A 16,335-nucleotide genomic window follows, 5' to 3' on the forward strand; every position below is an offset into this window, starting at 1 on the left:
CAGTGTTGATGCAAGAGAAGAAAGTTGTGGCTTATACCTCTCGCCAGTTGAAGCCCAACGAGAAGAACTACCCCACTCATGATCTCGAGTTGGCGGCAGTAGTGCATGCTCTTTTGACTTGGAGACATCTCTTATTGGGAAGAAAAGTGGACATTTTCACTGATCACAAGAGTCTCAAGTACATCTTCACTCAGCCTAATCTCAACCTCAGGCAGACTCGATGGGTCGAAATGATTCAAGAGTATAATCCGAGTATCGAGTATACTCTAGGCAAGGCCAATGTGATTGCTGACGCTTTGAGCAGGAAGGCTTATTGCAACAGTTTGATTCTCAAGCCTTATCAACCCGAGCTTTGTGAAGCTTTCCGCAAACTTAATCTGCAAGTTGTTCCTCAAGGTTTCCTCGCCAACCTTCAAGTCTCTCCTACCTTGGAAGACTAGATTCGCCAAGCCCAGCTTCTTGATGCTATGGTGAAGAAGGTGAAGATTGGGATTGCCAAGAGTCAACCCAAGTACAAGTGCTACCGCCTTGATGACAAGGATACTCTTTTCTTCGAGGATCGTATTGTTGTGCCCAAAGGTGACCTTCATAAAGTGATCGTGAATGAGGCTCACAATTCTCTCCTCTCCATCCACCCTGGGAGCACGAAGATGTATCAGGACCTCAAGCAGGCTTATTGGTGGACTCGAATGAAGCGCGAGATTGCTCAGTTCGTGAATGAATGTGATGTCTGCAGAAGAGTGAAGTCAGAACACCAAAGGCCAGCTAGTCTCCTCCAACCTATTGCCATTCCAGAATGGAAGTTTGACCACATTGAAATGGACTTCGTGACTGGGTTTCCAAAGTCCAAGCGTGGCAATGATTCTATATTCGTTGTCATCGACAAACTCACTAAAGTGGCTCACTTTCTGCCTATCAAAGAGTCGATCACTGCAGCTTAATTGGTGGAACTCTATACCTCTCGAATTGTCTCTCTGCACGGTATTCCACAGGTGATCTCTTCACACCGTGGCAGCATCTTTACCTCCAAGTTTTGGGATTCTTTTCAGAAGGCCATGGGCACCAACATCCGCTTCAGCACAACTTTCCATCCTCAAACTAGCGGTCAAGTCGAGCGTGTCAATCAGATTCTTGAAGATATGCTCAGGGCTTGTGTGATCTCCTTCGGCATGAAGTGGGAGGATTGTCTTCCATATGCTAAATTCTCCTACAACAATAGTTTTCTAGCAAGTTCGGGCAAGGCCCCATTTGAAATTCTATATGGCAGGAAGTGCCGTACCCCTCTCAACTGGACTGAAACCGGTGAACGTCCACTTTTGGGAAATGACTTAATCACAGAGGCAGAGGAAATGTGCAAAGTCATTCGAGATAACCTCAAAGCAGCCCAATCCCGCCAGAAGAGTTACTATGATAGTAAGCACCGTGATTTGGCTTTCGAGATCGGAGATCATGTTTACCTCCGCGTCTCTCCAATGAAAGGTACTCACCGCTTCGGTATCAAAGGGAAGCTTGCCCCTAGATACGTGGGACCTTTCAAGATCGTCAGCAAGAGAGGCGATCTCGCCTATCAACTCGAGCTTCCTTCAAACTTTGCAAATGTGCATGACATGTTCCATGTCTCTCAGCTCCGAAAGTGCTTCAAAACTCCTGATCGCACCGTCAACTTCGAGGACATTGAGCTCCAAGAAGATCTCTCTTATCGTGAGCACCCCGTGGCTATTCTTGAAGAGACTGAACGCAAGACTCGCAACAAGTCAATCAAATTCCTCAAAGTCAAGTGGTCACACCATTCCGACCGTGAAGCTACCTGGGAACGCGATGATCACCTCTGTTCTGAATACCCGGCGTTCTTTCAGTCCTAGATCTCGGGACGAGATCCTTTCGTAGTGGTGGAGTGTTGTAACACCCCGGATATGATTTCCCCAATATGTACTCCAACTCTTGCCGTTTACGGCGTTAAGTTATTTTATTTTCTCGGGTTCGGGTTTTTGTCTCCGTGTGTTGTTATCGTTGTCATGCATCTCATATCATGTCATCATGTGCATTGCATTTGCATACGTGTTCATCTCATGCATTCGAGCATTTTCCCCGTTGTCCGTTTTGCATGCCGGCGCTTCGTTCTCCTCCGGTGGTCATTTCTACCTTTCTTTCGTGTGTGGGGATTAAACATTTCCGTATTGGACCGAGACTTGCCAAGCGGCTTTGGTTTACTACCGGTAGACCGCCTGTGAAGTTCCGTACCATTTGGACTTCGTTTGATGCTTCAACGGTTAACCAAGGGACCGAAAAGGCCTCGTGTGTGTTGCAGCCCAACACCCCTTCAATTTGGCCCAAAACCCACCAAAACCTTCTCCATCATCTAGAGCGTTCGATCACGATCGCGTGGTCAAAAACCGCACCTCATTTGGACTCTCCTAGCTCCCTCAATGCCTATATAAAGACCCCTCCTCGAAAATCCCGGATCCCCTCCATCCCCAACCCTAGATCCACCCCTCGCACTGCACCGGACACTCCGGTCCGGCCGGACACGTCCGCCACCCCACCTCCGTGCCAATCCGCGCCTGCCACATGGCATCCCGCCGATCCCCGCCGCCGCGGCCCACGGCCAGCCCTCCCCGCCGCCCGACCGGGCCCCGCGTCCCGCCGCCTACCGCGCTCGCCGTGCCACCGTCCGCCTCGCCGTGCCGCTTCTTCGCCGCCATCCGCCATCGCCGTCCGGCGCCTCTGCCTCGCGCCGGCAGCCCGCGCCCCGTCGCCCGGCCGTCCCCGCCGCCCGTTCGTCGCCGCCTCTCCGTCCTTCCTCGCCGTCGACCGCGCCAGGTGCCGACTCCGGCCGCCGCGCTCCACCTCTCGGCCAGATCCACCAACTCTGGCGAACTTCGTGCTCTTCTCCGGTGAGATACGCGCCTTGCTACAGTAACTCCGGCCGGATCTGGATCTGGAACCTCTCGTGTTGACTTTTTCCCTCCGAACCCTAATCTTTTTGCATATTTCATCGCATCGTAACTCCTCATTTGTAACTCCGTTTCGGGCATATAGCATATCAGAATGTTCATCTCAGAGAGTACATCATTTCATCTCATTGCATCATTTTCATTTGAGTTCATCTTGATGCCCGAAATGCTGTTGGAAGAGTGCTATTTGAGATAATTGTTAGATCAGCTGCTCCAATTAGATATTTGTCATTTTTGCCATGATTATTGTGTGCATGATATGCCCCTGAGCTCTACATGAGTTTTGTTATATGTTTTGCCATCTATCCAGAGGTGCAATCCATGTATTTTTGTGATGTGTGTGGTGACTAGCACAAGCTTGCAAAGTGGAGCATTCGTTAATGCTGATTTCAGGGACTTAGCAATTCCACCAAGTCGTTAATCTGTTTATTTCGTTTTGCCATATGTTCATGTTGTTTCCTAGTGATCCGTGCCTCTTTTGAGGATGATCGGTAAGGATGTTTTGTTAATCTTGTAGTGCTCTATCCATCCATGTCTTTGTTTGCAATTATGGAGCACACTAGCTTGAGTCAATCGAGCTCTACTTTTGCCATTTCGTGAATCTGGGCAGATTGTCTACTTGTTAGCGATTTTGCCGAGGATGTTGTAGTTGATTCGTGCATGCTATGCTATTGTTCTTGCCATGTCTAGCTTGTATTTTGTGTATTCTTGATGGTTGTATTCTTAGATTTTCATGACTTGCTCTGTAGTGAGCGCATCGAGTTTGTAAACATGCCTACTTGATATCTGTCTCAGCATGCTCCAATTTTCACTAAGTCTGAGAACTGATTATGTTTTTGCCATGTTCACATGATTGCAAATGTATTTTCTGATCCCTTTTGGCTCAAGGTAACTAAGAGACTTTTGTTAATCTCTTTGAGTAGCTCCATGCCATGCATTACTTTGCCATGTTCAGGTCTTGTAGCATATAGTTTTCATGCTCCAAAGTGTGCTACCTGATCTGAAATTTTAGACAAGTGTTAATTTCACTAAGTCTGAAATCTGTTTATCCAATGCATTTTTCCATGCTTGTTTGAACTTGTTAATGGATGAATTGGCCGTAGCTCAGTGCTAGTATTTTGTTAAGCATCATGAGAGGATCCCTGGCATGTATTTTGATGCCATGTTTGGGTGCTGTAGCATGTTCATCTTGTTGCATTTAGTTGGCTACTTGCTGTAAATCGCAGAACGTGGTCATACTTGAATTGCGTGCCATTTCCAAACCGTAACTGTGATTCCGGCGTTCTTTATATCGTTTTCAAGCGATTTCATCTCATCTTGCCAGTGGCACACTTGGATTTCCAAGTTGAGGCCAGGTTCATTCGTTCCTCGTCAAGTCTTGCATATGCATCCCATATTGCATCCCGTATAGCATACCATGTTTGCATCATATTGTTTGAGCCTTGCACGTGGTTGATTGTGTCATTGTTGCTTGTTTGTCTTGTTTGGGTAGAGCCGGGAGACGAGTTCGCTAACAAGGAGCCCGTTGAGTTTGCTTTCGAGAATCCGGTCAACTCTGACAACTTTGGAGGCAAGATGATCATACCCTCGAAATCACTACTATCTTTGCTTTGCTAGATGCTCGCTCTTTTGCTATGCCCATGCTACGATGCCTACCACTGGCTTATCATGCCTCCCAAATTGCCATGTCAAACCTCTAACCCATCATGTCCTAGCAAACCGTTGATTGGCTATGTTACCGCTTTGCTCAGCCCCTCTTATAGCGTTGCTAGTTGCAGGTGAAGATTCGATACCGTTCCTTGTTGGAACATTTTTTACTTGTTGGGATATCATTATATTGCCATGTTATCTTAATGCATCTATATACTTGGCAAAGGGTGGAAGGCTCAGCCTCTCGCCTAGTGTTTTGTCCCACTCTTGCCGCCCTAGTTTCCGTCATATCGGTGTTATGTTCCCAGATTTTGCGTTCCTTACGCGGTTGGGTGATAATGGGAACCCCTTGATAGTTTGCCTTGATTAAAGTTTTTCCAGCAATGCCCAACCTTGGTTTTACCATTTGCCACCTAGCCTCTTTTTCCCTTGGGTTTCCGGAGCCCTAGGTCATCTTATTTAACCCCCCCCCCCCCGGGCCAGTGCTCCTCTGAGTGTTGGTCCAACCAAGCGATGCCCGGAGCTACCAGGGGCAACTCTGGGCTGGCCTACCCGACGTCTGGCTTATCTGAGTGTGCCCTAAGAACGAGATATGTGCAGCTCCTATCGGGATTTGTCGGCACATTCGGGAGGTGTTGCTGGATTTGTTTTAACTTGTCGAAGTGTCTTGAAGAACCGGGATACCGACTCTGATCGGAACGTCTCGGGAGAAGGTCTATTCCTTCGTTGACCGTGAGAGCTTGACATGGGCTAAGTTGGGACTCCCCTGCAGGGATTTGAACTTTCGAAAGTCGTGCCCGCGGTTATGGGCAGATGGGAATTTGTTAATGTCCGGTTGTAGATAACTTGAACCTTAACTTAATTAAAATGAATTAACAGTGTGAGTTACCGTGATGGTCTCTTCTCGGCGGAGTCCGGGAAGTGAACACGGTGTTGGAGTAATGCTTGCCGCAGGATGCTCTCTAGTTACTCGTTCGCGCTTTGCCCTCTCTTCTCGCTCTCTTTTGCGAACAGGATAGCCACCATATATGCTAGTCGCTTGCTGCAGCTCCACATATTTACCTTGCCTTACCCATAAGCTTAAATAGTCTTGATCGCGAGGGTGCGAGATTGCTGAGTCCCTGTGGCTCACAGATTACTTCCAAACCAGATGCAGGGCCTGATGACTCTGTTCCAGATGACGCGCTTGAGCTCAAGTGGGAGTTCGACGAGGACTCACGCTGATACTACGTGTCTTTCCCTGATGATCAGTAGTGGTGCCCAGTTGGGGCGATCGGGACCGTGTCGCCTGTTGGGTTATCTTTTATTTTGGCGCCGTAGTCGGGCCATGAGCGTTTGATTGATGTAATGCTATTTATGTACTTTGATTGATGTGGCGAGTGTAAGCCAACTATGTATCTCCCCTTTTATTATCTATATTACATGGGATGTTGTGAAGATTGCCTAACTTGCGACATTGCTTTCAATGCGGTTATGCCTCTAAGTCGTGCCTCGACACGTGGGAGCTATAGCAGCATCGAAGGCGTTACACCTTTCGCCGGTATCATACACCCACCATATACCTTCCTCAAAACAGCCACCATACCTACCTATCATGGCATTTCCATAGCCATTCCGAGATATATTGCAGTGCAACTTTCCACCGTTCCATTTACTATGACATGCTCCATCATTGTCATATTGCTTTGCATGATCATGTAGTTGACATTGTATTTGTGGCGAAGCCACCATTCATAATTCTTTCATACATGTCACTCATGAGTCATTGCCTATCCCGGTACACCGCCGGAAGCATTCACATAGAGTTATATTTTGTTCTAAGTATCGAGTTGTAATTCTTGAGTTGTAAGAAAATAAAAGTGTGATGATCATCATTATTAGAGCATTGTCCCAGTGAGGAAAGGATGATGGAGACTATGATTCCCCCACAAGTCGGGATGAGACTCCGGACGAAAAAAATAGGCCATAAAAAAGAGAAAAGGCCCAAATAAAAAAATATGATAGAAAAAGAGAGAAGGGACAATGCTACTATCCTTTTACCACACTTGTGCTTCAAAGTAGCACCATGATCTTCATAGTAGAGAGTCTCCTTTGTTATCACTTTCATATACTAGTGGGAATTTTTCATTATAGAACATGGCTCGTATATTCCAATGATGTGCTTCCTCAAAATGCCCTAGGTCTTCGTGAGCAAGCAAGTTGGATGCACACCAACTTAGTTTCTTTTTGAGATTTCATATACTTATAGCTCTAGTGCATCTGTTGCGTGGCAATCACTACTCACTCACATTGATATCTATTGATGGGCATCTCCATAGCCCGTTGATACGCCTAGTTGATGTGAGACTATCTTCTCCCTTTTTGTCTTCTCCACAACCACCATTCTATTCCACCTAAAGTGGTATGTCCATGGCTCACGCTCATGTATTGCGTGAAGATTGAAAGAGTTTTGAGAATGTCAAAAGTATGAAATAATTGCTTGGCTTGTCATTGAGGTTGTGCATGATTTAAATACTTTGTGTGGTGAAGATAGAGCATAGCCAAACTATATGATTTTGTAGGGATAACTTTCTTTGGCCATGTTATTTTGAGAAGACATAATTGCTTAGTTAGTATGCTCGAAGCATTATTATTTTTTGTCAATATTGAACTTTTGTCTTGAATCTTTCGGATCTGAATATTCATACCACAATTAAGAAGAATTACATTGAAAATATGCCAGGTAGCATTCCACATAAAAAAAAATCTGTTTTTATCATTTACCTACTCGAGGACGAGCATGAATTAAGCTTGGGGATGCTTGATACGTCTCCAACGTATCTATAATTTTTGATTGATCCATGCTATATTATCTTCTGTTTTGGACATTATTGGGCTTTATTATCCACTTTTATATTATTTTTGGGACTAACCTATTAACCGGAGGCCCAACCCAGAATTGCTGTTTTTTTGCCTATTTTAGGGTTTCGAAGAAAAGGAATTTCAAACGGAGTCCAAACGGAATGAAACCTTCGGGAACGTGATTTTTGGAACGAACAAGATCCAGGAGACTTGGACCCTATGTCAAGCAACCAACAGGGAGGCCACGAGGTAGGGGGCGCGCCTACCCCCCCCCCCCAGGCGCGCCCTCCACCCTTGTGGGCCCCCTGTTGCGCCACCGACGTACTCCTTCCTCCTATATATACCTACGTACCCCCAAACGATCAGATACGGAGCCAAAACCCTAATTCCACCGCCGTAACTTTCTGTATCCACAAGATCCCATCTTGGGGCCTGTTCCGGAGCTCCGCCGGAGGGGGCATCGATCACGGAGGGCTTCTACATCAACACCATAGCCTCTCCGATGAAGTGTGAGTAGTTTAACTCAGACCTTCGGGTCCATAGTTATTAGCTAGATGGCTTCTTCTCACTTTTTGGACCTCAATACAAAGTTCTCCCCCTCTCTTGTGGAGATCTATTTGATGTAATCTTCTTTTGCGGTGTGTTTGTTGAGACCGATGAATTGTGGGTTTATGATCAAGTTTATCTATGAAAAATATTAGAATCTTCTCTGAATTCTTTTATGTATGATTGGTTATCTTTGCAAGTTGTTGACACACGAACACGTCACGTGTACCCTCGACGCCGGGGGTGATGCACCGCAGCTCACGTCGAAGGAGACCCGACCGACAGCGCGATACGCAAGACAGTCGATGGACGCTTTTGCAGGCCCGAAAACCCCACACCCCCGGGAGGGACCCCGTCAGGGAGTGCGGCGGCTATGGGCTGCCCTAGGTCGATTCGCTCGCCCCTAGAGCCTCGGAATTCACAGCTCTCAAACACGAAGGACAGCGAACAACGAGAGAGAAAAACGGTGGACAGATAAAACGTAGATGAAAAAGTAGTATATTGATTTGTTCGATTGTGTGTTGTTTCAATCGGCCGTCACCCCCAACATATATAAGAGGCGGTTGGACTTCCCGTACAAGCAAAGGATTTATCTAGGCTTTCCTTACAAGAAAATTACATCAATTCACGTTCAAAAACCTAGTCAAATTCGGACTGATTTTATCCGAACTTTCCAAAACTGCTCGGTTTAAACTGGCTGTACTTTGAGGGTCCTTTTCATGGTGACAAACAACCTCGGATGGAAACGATCTCAAAAGCGGGCTCTAACTTTTGTATACGACCTCGGATTGAGCCGATCTTTATATCAAAATCGATCGTTTCGACAATACACACAACTTCCGTGTAGGACATTTCTCCATCCAAGATCATCTGAATTAGCTTCTGAGCCCATCTTCAACTTCTCGTCGGCTTGACTATCACAACCTCCACCTCGACAGGTCTTCCACCCGGGTAAGCTTTCCGCACCGACAAGGTTTCACCCCGGCAAGGTTTTTACACCGGCAAGGGTTCCTCCCTAGCTCAGCAAGGTTTCTACCCCGGCAAGAGTTCCTCCTTGGCAAGATTTCTCCCTCGGCAAGATTTCACACCGGCAAGCTTCTCCGCCGACAAGCTTTCCACGCCGGCAAGCCCTCACATCAGCAAGGTTTTACCCCGGCAAGGTTTCATTCAGCCGGCAAAGGCCAAATACTTTCCCACTCAGGGCCGGCCCGCGAAGTGCTGCCTCTAACTTTTGCATACAAACCCGGTTTCGTGACCATGCCAAAATCTGGTGTCAACACATGCCCCCTGTTTTTCGGAAAAGCTTGTGTGCCGAAAAATAACTTGTATTGTGTTTGTTCTAAGGACGATGTCAACACTCCATCGGCCATTTATTTTCCTCAGGACGATAATCAGGTATCGGCCATGTTTGTGCTAAGGGCGATAATCATATATCGGCCATTGCCCACTTAGGCTTCTTGCCACACACTTGGGTGGTATTTCTTCAAGTACTTGCCATTGAGAGCTCGAGGTAACAGTGCCCCTTGTACGGATTCCACCAAATAAGAGTTTCCGGGAACTATTCTTGCAATTCTAAAAGGACCTTCCCAACTTGGAGACCACTTCCCGAATTTTCTGTCTCTCGAAACAATCGGGAGAATTACTTTCCAGACGAGATCGCCAACTTGAAAATTCTTCAACTTAACTTTCTTATTGTAAGCCCTTGCTACCCTCAACTTGTCCTTCTCTATGGCCTTCAAAGCAGCCAAACGTTTATCAGCAACCTCATCAATATTGTCCATCATCAAGTTATAAAAGTCTACTACTGATAAATCATTTTTTTGGCTATTCTCAAAGCATTCAAATTTACTTCCACCGGTAAAACAGCCTCTTGACCATATACTAGCTCATATGGAGTCACCTTTGTAGCACCATGCCTTGAAATTCTATGTGCCCACAAAGCTTTAGACAACAACTCATGCCATCTCCTTGGATTATCCTCAATCTTCTTCTTGATGAGCTTGATTAAAATTTTATTGCTAGACTCGGCTTGTCCATTAGCTTGGGCATAATATGGAGAGGAATTGAGCAACTGTATATTATAAGATTCGGCAAACTCTCTGACTTGGTGTGACATAAAAGATGAACCTTGATCTGTAGTTAACATTTGAGGAATACCGAATCTATGAATAATGTGCTCAATTATGAATTGAATTACCTCCGTATGTGTCATGTTCTTGAGAGGTACTGCTTCAGACCATTTAGTGAAATAATCAGTTGCCACTAATACGAACCGATGCCCTTTTGAGGAGGATGGATGGATTTTTCCAATGAAGTCTAAACCCCAACCTCTGAAAGGCCACGGCTTGATAATAGGATGTAACATAGCAGCAGGAGCCAATTGAATATCACCAAATTTTTGACAAGCTTCACACCCCTTATAATATTTGAAGCAATCATTAATCATAGTCGGCCAGTAAAACCCAGCACGTCGCAATAACCATTTCATCTTGGGAGCCGACTGATGAGTGCCACAAATGCCCTCATGTACCTCTCCCATAGCAACTCTTGCCTGGTCCTCGTCCAAGCACTTTAGAAGAACATCATCGACTGTTCGGCGATAAAGACCGTCATCTCTCACTTTATACTTGAAATCCATACGCCGAACAGACCTGTCCACCCTTTCACTCGGATTGCACAAGTAATCAACAATGGGCTTCCTCCAGTCGGTATTGTCACCTGCACTAGATTTTTTGCTAAGGGCCGAATCAGTGGGTTCTGGTTCGGCCTCTCCTAAATTGGCAAGACAAGACATCAGTCTTTGAGAAATATGAAACATGCCATGATCAACATGATAGCCGGATGCTTGCTGTGCCAACTCATTTGCTCTCCAATTGTCATGCCTAGATATATGAGTAATGCTAAAACAATCCAATGTAAAAATTATATCTAGACATTTATCAAGATAAACATTAAGTGATTCGTCCAAACACTGAAAGACTTTGGATACTTGCTGCACTACTAGTAACGAATCACCGTAAGCCTCAATATGTGTAACACCTATAGCAAGTAACATCTCTAGGCCGAATAACAATGCTTCATATTCGGCTTGATTGTTTGTGCAAAAATATTCTAGGCGGCACGAGGCTTCAAAAACAGCACCCTGAGGAGATATATAAACAATACCAACACCTTGGCCATTGCTACAAACTGAACCATCAAAGTATAATCTCCATGGTACAACTGAAACAAGGTTCATATCAATATCATGCTTGTCATTAATCCGATGTTCAACAATGAAATTAGCAACAATTTGGCCTTTCATGGATTTTAGAGATTCATACGCCAAATCATATTCAATCAAAGCATAAGCCCACTTGCCAATTCTACCACTAAGAATTGCCCTATGCAACATGTATTTAATGACATCGGTCTAACAAGCTACTACGCAAGCACTCGGCACTAAATAATGTCTCAATTTTGTGTAAGCAAAATATAAGCATAGACATAATTTTTCAATAAATGTATACCTTGTCTCGGCGTCCAATAAGCGCCTGCTCAAATATGTAATAGCATGCTCTTTTCTTTCGGTTTCTTGAGTCAAAACAGCACCAATAACTCCTTCCTCTGCTGCAATGTAAAGCCTGAAGGGTTCCCTATGCTTGGGTGCTTTCATCACCGGAGGAGTGCACAAATAATTCTTCATCATATCAAATGCTTCTTGCTGTTTTGCCCCCAAGTGAAATCAACATCATTCTTTAACCGAAGGATAGGAGTAAACGCATCAACCTTCCCTGACAAATTAGCTATGAACCTCCTCAAGTAATTGACCTTGCCAAGGAACTTTTGCATATCTCTCTTGCATTGGAGCTTCCACTTTCTGTATGGCCTCTATCTTTTTGGGATCAATCTCTATGCCATCTTCATGGATAATGAAGCCCAAAAACTTACCAGCTGACACACCGAATGCACACTTCAAAGGATTCATATTTAGTCCAGTTTTTCATTCTTTCAAAAGCTAAATGCAAATCGGCCAAGTGAGATTCAAAAGCGTCCGATTTGACAACAATATCATCAATATAGACTTCAAGTATGACACCGAGTAAATCATGAAAAATCAAATTCATAGCCCTTTGATATGTGGCGCCAGCATTTTTAATCCGAATGTCATCACTGTCCACTCGAATAAACCAAGAAAACCAGGGTAACGAAAAGCTGTCTTGGACATGTCCTCTTCGGCCATAAAAATTTGATTGTATCCAGCATTAACATCTAGATAGATAATAACTTTATGTCCAGAAGCATCATTAATAAGCATATCGGTTATTGGCATGGGATACTCATCTTTGGGTGTAGCCCTATTCAGATCTCTGAAGTCAATGCACACCCTCAACTTGCCGGATCCTTTCTTTTCCACTGGGACAATGTTAGAAATCCACTCGGCATACCTGCAAGGTCTAATAAAATTAGCTTTAAGCAAACGACCGATCTCTTCCTTGATCCGGTCATATGTTTTTGGATTAAACTTTCTGGCCGATTGTTTATATGGTCTAAAACCAGCCTTTATAGGTAACCGATGCTCCACTAGCTCTCGGCTTAACCCTGGCATCTCATGATATTCGCACGCAAAGCAACAGACATATTCTTTCAACAGCTTGATCAACTTAGCTTTATGATCGACTCTTAAATTTGCATTTACAAATGTCGGCCTAGGAGTTGAACCATCTCCTATATCTATCTCTTCTAATGGATCGGCCGATGTAAAACCTTGTCCTAATTTATCCATATCATCTAACTCTTCTATGGACTCATACATATCGTTCTCATTGGACCGATATTCTACAAGTCGCTTTTGTAACCACTCTGAGTTAGGATCCATTTAAACATATCATACCTTGGAGCCGATTGCATTCAGTCGGCTTTAAAGAGACGGGCACGAAACTATTCTTGGTTGCGCTGAGAAAATCGAATTCTGACAAGTCACGTCCCGTCAAGCAAGTAGCATTTGGGTGTTGCCAATCCACCGATGCCTCGGCCAAAGCAACACAGGCCGAGTTATCCGCATGAATGACTTCTACTTCATCATCAACCCACTGGATCAAAAACTGGTGCATAGTGGATGGCACGCACTGGTTTGCATGAACCCAATCACGGCCTAGTATGACATTGTAGTTACCTTGCACCTCAGCGACAAAGAATGCGGTAGGTAAAGTTTTACTTCCCACCGTGAGCTCCACATACATCACACCTTTGGCTTAAGTTTTCTCTTTGCCTTCAAATCCATTGAGCACCATGTTAGTCTTTATCAACTCTTCATCATGCAGCCCCAATTTTTTGAAGACCGAATACGGCATAAGATTCACCACAGCACCACCATCAACAAGCATCTGAGTGAGCGGTGATCCATTGATATGACCTCTGAGATATAACGGTTTCAGATGTGTTACTGGGTCTTTTGGCTTCTCAAATATTGCATTTTTAGGGCCAAAATCCAGCTGAGCCACCTCCCCTTCCTCATTGACAGCACGAAACTCAGCAGGTAAGTAATATACCATATTGATATCCATACCTTCATGAACCGGCGTAGACTCATAGTCCAACATATCATCCTCTTCTTCAAGTGCATCCACCGATTCTGAAATTTGTCCAAGTGAAGGAGAAGTAAGAAGTGTCGCAGACGATGTAATAGCTGTCGCATCGTCCTCCTTTGGTGGCGCAGGTGCTGCTGTGATAGGTGTAGAAGCAACTGCATATTGTATTTGCTTAGGCCTCCACACTTGTTTTGTAGGCACCATGGGCCGAGTGTCATTGAACAACTTATCCCTTTGCTTCTCGGCTTCTTGTTCTGTCATCTCTTGACTCCTTAACCTCTATAATTTCCACTTTTGTGTTTTTGTCAGCCCTGGAGGACACCACTTTGGCTGAGTGTATTTAGGATCTCTCATCTTTACTTGGCTGGTGTTTCCTTCAAGGTCATTAGCCGAGTGCTTTGGCGCGATAGCAAGTATCAGCTCAGTCGGATTACTATGCATAATCGGCTGTTGTATGGTGAATGTTTCGGTGCCCAAGATGAGTGAGTCGGCATCGGTTTTTCCTTGCCTTTGCTTGACTCGATCGTTACAGCACTTGGCGACTTAACACGCCATTCTTGCTTGCTGACCCTTTTTTGATTATCTTGCATTGGCCGACTCACACTATTGTTCAAACGGCCTCGTGTGGGATAAGAAAGTCTCTCATGAACGGGCCTCCTTTGTTCTGCCCAACCTGGATGAAAAGCATAAGGGGCCATTGGGGACTGCCACCATCCTCCATTGAAGTCTCCCATGTAATATGGTACATAGGGGAGAGGCGGTACCCATGGTCCTGGCGCCCACGACCCATATGGCCTTGCATGATGCTGAAATTCTTCCCGAGGAGGTGACCTTGAGCGCTTCAAATTTGGTGACCGGTTAGAGCTAGAACCGGCTGCATGATTGGCATACTTGGACATCAACATATCAAAAGTTGGCTTGATTTTCTTGCGCTGCACTTTAGCTTCATTCGTCTTCCACTTGCCAACTTCTGGACTTTTCGGCTTGACAAATTTAACACGAGTATTTTCTTGCGCTTGCGGTTGCCCCCCGAGTGTAGGATTCTTGATGGTGATTTTTATTGTCTCCTTGCCACAGGGTTTCTTGTCAAGCACAACCTGTCTCCCCAAGACCTTGTCGCCCTCCTTGTCTTTCCTGGGCTCACCAACAATGACATTAGCTTTATTAGCAGATTCGGCAACCTCCGGCCGAATGAGTAGCTTCTTTCCCTCCAAATCCATGGTATTCATTGGAAAAGGCTGTTTATCAACTTGCATCTCAAAAAAGTTCAATCGTCCGTCATTAATGGCCGATTGTATCTACCGTCGAAAAACATTGCAATCGTTAGTAGCATGAGAAAAAGAATTATGATATCTGCAATAAGCGTGTCGTTTAGGTTCTTCAAACGGCGGTAAAGTATGAGATATTCTAGTAATCTTAGCCTGTAGCAAAGCATCAAATATTTTATCACACTTAGCAATGTTAAAAGTAAACTTCATCTCTTCATCACGATTCTTATGAATCGGTTTCAGATCATTGCAAGTAAAGGGTTTGGCCTTAGATGGCCAAACAAATTCAGTAGAAAAAACATCACCCTCATCATCCGAGTGATCACTATCATATTCCACCATATTCATCTTTGGACGATCGGCTTTGTATCTATGCACTTCTCTGAGGTCTTTGCTTCGACTTTCCTGAGCCAAAGCCCTTTGTAAGACTTGGTTGATATTTAAGAACTCGTAGCCTTCTAGCTTTTCTCCAATGGGAGTTCTCAAACCGCTCAGCACTAGGTCTGCCAAGTCCCTCTCGGTTATCACCAAACTAAAACACCGTTTTTTTGTTTCTCTGAATCTCTTGACGTAATCGGAGACCGATTCATCATGCTTCTGTTTAACCAATGTTAGATGTGACAACTTGAGTTCATTGTCACTGCTATAAAAGTGATCATGAAACTTCTGCTCTAGCTGCGACCAAACCCGAACGGAACCATGGGGTAAAGAAGAAAACCATGAAAATGCGGTACCAGTTAATGATAAAGGAAATAAACGCACTTTCAATTCATTCAATGAGCCTGCCTCACCCAATTGTGCTAAATACTGACTAACATGCTCCCATGTGGTTTTTGTGCCTTCTCCATTAAACTTAACAAAATCTGGAATTTTATATCCTGGAGGGCACTGGATGGTATCAAAGTACTCGGGGTACGGCTTTTGGTAAATCCAATTCCGAGGTAACTCAACTCCAAAATTCTCTCGAAGCATCTTAGCCATCTCCTCTCTAAGATTAGCTAGACCATCATCCATAGTGGACGATGAAGCTTGTGGCAGTGGCATAGGAGGAGTAGGGTTACTAGCTGTAGGTAAGAATTGTGGCATGTATGTCGACCCATAATTTGGTAGTGGTCGAGTGGTTGCAGCTGTAGGTAGGGTTTGGTTCGGCGTTGCCACCGAACCTGGCATGCTCGTGATAGGACTAATGGGTGCAACCACAATTTGATTTGTATGGGTAGGGTAATAAGCCATCGGCATGGCAGGCGCCGATGCAATAGGTAAAGCCAGAGTAGGGTTTTGCACACTAGCAGCTACACCATCATTACCACTAGACGATTGAGATATATTCTTCTGAGCATTAGTATTTTCTATGAAAGTTTGATAGACTAGATTGTTACCATCAGCAATATGACTTTCAATCTCAGCCCACTGCTCAGGAGAAAAGGCGGTACATACAGAGGGTTTAACCTGTTCAGTTTGAAGAGGAGGGAACTTGATTTCTTCAATCGGAGTGATGTTGCCTTG

The sequence above is a fragment of the Triticum urartu genome, chromosome 2A (genome assembly GCF_056163025.1).
Source record: "Triticum urartu cultivar PI428250 chromosome 2A, HENAU_Tu73, whole genome shotgun sequence".
In the NCBI taxonomy this organism is placed as follows: Eukaryota; Viridiplantae; Streptophyta; class Magnoliopsida; order Poales; family Poaceae; genus Triticum; species Triticum urartu.